This window comes from Arachis stenosperma, chromosome 2 (assembly GCF_014773155.1).
Source record: "Arachis stenosperma cultivar V10309 chromosome 2, arast.V10309.gnm1.PFL2, whole genome shotgun sequence".
NCBI classification, from domain to species: Eukaryota; Viridiplantae; Streptophyta; class Magnoliopsida; order Fabales; family Fabaceae; genus Arachis; species Arachis stenosperma.
In genome coordinates, this window is record NC_080378.1 from 100,249,984 (window position 1) to 100,255,304 (window position 5,321).

The 5,321-nt window shown below is 40.5% G+C and overlaps 1 non-coding gene across 1 annotated transcript; it reads left to right on the plus strand.

Moving 5' to 3' along the window:
* Window positions 1-1,679: 1,679 nt before the first annotated feature.
* On the plus strand, window positions 1,680-1,787 carry LOC130964895 (small nucleolar RNA R71). The gene has a single exon (XR_009080961.1). It is a non-coding gene; the product is annotated as a small nucleolar RNA R71 (small nucleolar RNA).
* The last annotated feature ends 3,534 nt before the right edge of the window (window positions 1,788-5,321 follow it).

Consider the following 5,321-nt stretch of genomic DNA (forward strand, 5'->3'; position numbering starts at 1 on the left):
TCAGAGCTATGTTGGAACCTCCCAACACCAAACTTAGAGTTTGAATATGGGGGTTCAACACCAAACTTAGAGTTTGGTTGTGGCCTCCCAACACCAAACTTAGAGTTTGACTGTGGGGGCTCTGTTTGGCTCTGTTTTGAGAGAAGCTCTTCATGCTTCCTCTCCATGATGACAGAGGGATATCCTTGAGCTTTAAACACCAAGGATTCTTCATTCACTTGAATGATCAACTCTCCTCTATCAACATCAATCACAGCCTTTGCTGTGGATAGGAAGGGTCTGCCAAGGATGGTGGATTCATCCATGCACTTCCTAGTCTCTAGGACTATAAAATCAGTAGGGATGTAATGGTCTTCAACCTTTACCAGAACATCCTCTACAAGTCCATAGGCTTGTTTTCTTGAGTTGTCTGCCATCTCTAGTAAGATTTTTGCAGCTTGCACATCAAAGATCCCTAACTTCTCCATTACAGAGAGAGGCATGAGGTTTACACTTGACCCTAAGTCACACAAGGCCTTCTTGAAGGTCATGGTGCCTATGGTACAAGGTATTGAAAACTTCCCAGGATCCTGTCTCTTTTGAGGCAGTTTCTGCCTAGACAAGTCATCCAGTTCTTTGGTGAGCAACGGGGGTTCATCCTCCCAAGTCTCATTTCCAAATAACTTGTCATTTAGCTTCATGATTGCTCCAAGGTATTTAGCAACTTGCTCTTCAGTGACATACTCATCCTCTTCAGAGGAAGAATACTCATCAGAGCTCATGAATGGCAGAAGTAAGTCCAATGGAATCTCTATGGTCTCATTTTGAGTCTCAGATTCCCATGGTTCCTCATTGGGGAACTCAGTGGAGGTCAGTGCACGCCCATTGAGGTCTTCCTCAGTGGCGTTCACTGCCTCTCCTTCCTCTCCAAATTCGGCTATGTTGATGGCCTTGCACTCTCCTTTTGGATTTTCTTCTGTATTGCTTGGAAGAGTACTAGGAGGGAGTTCAGTAATTTTCTTGCTCAGCTGTCCCACTTGTGCCTCCAAATTCCTAATGGAGGACCTTGTTTCAGTCATGAAACTTTGAGTGGTTTTGATTAGATCAGAGACCATGGTTGCTAAGTCAGAGTGGCTCTGCTTAGAACTCTCTGTCTGTTGCTGAGAAGATGATGGAAAAGGCTTGCCATTGCTAAACCTGTTTCTTCCACCATTATTGTTGTTGAAACCTTGTTGAGGTCTCTGTTGATCCTTCCATGAGAAATTTGGATGATTTCTCCATGAAGAATTATAGGTGTTTCCATAGGGTTCTCCTAGGTAATTCACCTCTTCCATTGAAGGGTTCTCAGGATCATAAGCTTCTTCTTCAGATGAAGCATCCTTAGTACTGCTTGGTGCATTTTGCATTCCAGACAGACTTTGAGAAATCAAATTGACTTGTTGAGTCAATATCTTGTTCTGAGCCAGAATGGCATTCAGAGTATCAATCTCAAGAACTCCTTTCTTCTGATTAGTCCCATTGTTCACAGGATTCCTTTCAGAAGTGTACATGAATTGGTTATTTGCAACCATTTCAATTAGTTCTTGAGCTTCTGCAGGCGTCTTCTTCAGATGAAGAGATCCTCCAGCAGAGCTATCTAAAGACATCTTGGATAGTTCAGAGAGACCATCATAGAAAATACCTATGATGCTCCATTCAGAAAGCATGTCAGAAGGACATTTTCTGATCAATTGTTTGTATCTTTCCCAAGCTTCATAGAGGGATTCTCCATCCTTCTGTCTGAAGGTTTGGACTTCCACTCTAAGCTTACTCAATTTTTGAGGTGGAAAGAACTTTGCCAAGAAGGCATTGACTAGCTTTTCCCATGAGTCCAGGCTTTCTTTAGGTTGTGAGTCCAACCATATCCTAGCTCTGTCTCTTACAGCAAAAGGGAATAGCATTAGTCTGTAGACCTCAGGGTCAACCCCATTAGTCTTGACAGTGTCACAGATTTGCAAGAATTCAGCTAAGAACTGATGAGGATCTTCCAATGGAAGTCCATGGAACTTGCAATTCTGTTGCATTAGAGAAACTAATTGAGGCTTAAGCTCAAAGCTGTTTGCTCCAATGGCAGGGATAGAGATGCTTCTCCCATAGAAGTCGGGAGTAGGTGCAGTAAAGTCACCCAGCACCTTCCTTGCATTATTGGCATTGTTGTTGTTTTCGGCTGCCATGTGTTCTTCTTCTTTGAAGATTTCTGTTAGGTTCTCTGCAGAGAGTTGTGCCTTAGCTTCTCTTAGCTTTCGCTTCAAGGTTCTTTCAGGTTCAGGGTCAGCTTCAACAAGAATGCTTTTGTTTTTGTTCCTGCTCGTATGAAAGAGAAGAGAACAAGAAAATGTGGAATCCTCTATGTCACAGTATAGAGATTCCTTGAGGTGTCAGAGGAAAAGAAAAATAGAAGAAAGAGGTAGGAGAATTCGAACTTAGTGAGATAGAGTTCGAATTGTGCATTGAAGAGGAGTGATACTCCATAAATAGAAGGATGTGAGAAGAGAGGAAGAGCTTTTTCGAAAATTAAGTTAAAGAATTTGGAAACATTTTGAAAAACACTAATTAATTTTCGAAAATAAGGGTGGGAAAGAAATCAAGTGATTTTTGAAAAAGATTTTGAAATTAGAAGTCAAAAAGATTTGATTGAAAATTATTTTGAAAAAGATGAGGTTAAGAAGATATGATTGGTTTTTAAAAAATATGTGATTGAAAAGATATGATTTGAAAACAATTTTAAAAAGATTTGATTTAAAAAAAATAATAACTTGGCTATCAAGAAAAGATATGATTCAAACATTAAACCTTTCTCAACAGAAAAGGCAACATACTTGAAATGTTGAATCAAATCATTAATTGATAGCAAGTATCTTTGAAAAAGGAAAGAAATTGATTTTGAAAACATTTGATTGAAAAGATATGATTTGAAAAAGATTTGATTTTGAAAAACTTTGAAAACTTGAAAAAAATTGATTTGAAAACAAAAATCCTCCCCCTTGTGCCATCTTGGCGTTAAACGCCCAGAATGGTGCACATTCTGGCGTTTAACACCCAATGCACTACCTTTTTGGGCGTTAAACGCCCAACTAGGCACCCTGGCTGGCGTTTAAACGCCAGTCTGTCCTTCTTCACTGGGCGTTTTGAACGCCCAGCTTTTTCTGTGTAATTCCTCTGCTGCATGTTCTGAATCTTCAGTTCCCTGTACTATTGACTTGAAAATAGAACCAAGATCAAATAAATAATGCATGCAAGACACCAAACTTAAAATTAGACACTAGACTCAAACAAGAAACATAAAATATTTTTGGTTTTTATGATTTTGAAATTTTTTTGGATTTTTCGAAAATTATATGGAAATAGAAAATAAAGGTATCAAAATTCTTAATGAGAATTCCAGGAATTATGCAATGTTAGTCTAAAGCTTTAGTCTAAAGGAATTAGACATGGATAGCCAAGCTTCAGCAGGACATTGCATTCAAGAGCTAAATTGATGATAATCAATCAGCTTTGGTGATGGTAAGATCATCACCTTGAAACACTAGAATTCACTCTTAAGAATTCTGAAAAGTACCTAATCTAAGCAACAAGATGAACCGTCAGTTGTCCATACACAAAACAGTCCCCGGCAACGGCGCCAAAAACTTGGTGCACGAAATTGTGATCACTACAACTTCGCACAACTAACCAGCAAGTGTACTGGGTCGTCCAAGTAATAAACCTTACGCGAGTAAGGGTCGATCCCACAGAGATTGTTGGTATGAAGCAAGCTATGGTCACCTTGTAAATCTTAGTCAGGCAAACTCAAATGGGTATGGTGATGAACGAATAAAACATAAAGATAAAGATAGAGATACTTATGTAATTCATTGGTAGGAACTTCAGATAAGCGTATGAAGATGCCTTCCCTTCCGTCTCTCTGCTTTCCTACTGTCTTCTTCCAATCCTTCTTACTCCTTTCCATGGCAAGCTTAAGCAAGGGTTTCACCGTTGTCAGTGGCTACCTCCCATCCTCTCAGTGGAAATGTTCAACGCACCCTGTCACGGCACGGCTATCCATCTGTCGGTTCTCGATCAGGCCGGAATAGAATCCAGTGATTCTTTTGCGTCTGTCACTAACGCCCCGCCCTCAGGAGTTTGAAGCACGTCACAGTCATTCAATCATTGAATCCTACTCAGAATACCACAGACAAGGTTAGACCTTCCGGATTCTCTTGAATTCCGCCATCAGTTCTAGCCTATACCACGAAGATTCTGATCTCACGGAATGGCTGGCTCGGTTGTCAGGCGAGCACTCGGTTGTCAGGCGATCAACCATGCATCGTGTATCAGGAATCCAAGAGATAAATATTAGAGCCTTGTTTGCTTGTAGAACAGAAGTGGTTGTCAAGCACTCGTTCATAGGTGAGAATGATGATGAGCGTCACATAATCATCACATTCATCATGTTCTTGGGTGCAAATGAATATCTTAGAACAAGAACAAGCGGAATTGAATAGAAGAACAATAGTAATTGCATTAATACTCGAGGTACAGCAGAGCTCCACACCTTAATCTATGGTGTGTAGAAACTCCACCGTTGAAAATACATAAGAACAAGGTCTAGGCATGGCCGAATGGCCAGCCTCCCAATGATCTAAGATAGCATAAAATGAAGATAGCTACCCCGATGTCTCAATACAATAGCAAAAGGTCCTACTTATAGAAAACTAGTAGCCTAGGGTGTACAGAGATGAGTAAATGACATAAAAATCCACTTCCGGGCCCACTTGGTGTGTGCTTGGGCTGAGCAATGAAGCATTTTCGTGTAGAGACTCTTCTTGGAGTTAAACGCCAGCTTTTGTGCCAGTTTGGGCGTTTAACTCCCACTTTGGTGCCAGTTCCGGCGTTTAACGCTGGAATTTCTGAGGGTGACTTTGAACGCCGGTTTGGGCCATCAAATCTTGGGCAAAGTATGGACTATCATATATTGCTGGAAAGCCCAGGATGTCTACTTTTCAACGCCGTTGAGAGCGCGCCAATTGGGCTTCTGTAGCTCCAGAAAATCCACTTCGAGTGCAGGGAGGTCAGAATTCAACAGCATGTGCAGTCCTTTTCAGTCTCTGAATCAGATTTTTGCTCAGGTCCCTCAATTTCAGCCAGAAAATACCTGAAATCACAGAAAAACACACAAACTCATAGTAAAGTCCAGAAAAGTGAATTTTAACTAAAAACTAATAAAAATATACTAAAAACTAACTAGATCATACTAAAAACATACTAAAAACAATGCCAAAAAGCGTACAAATTATCCGCTCATCACCTGCTCTGTTTGTTCT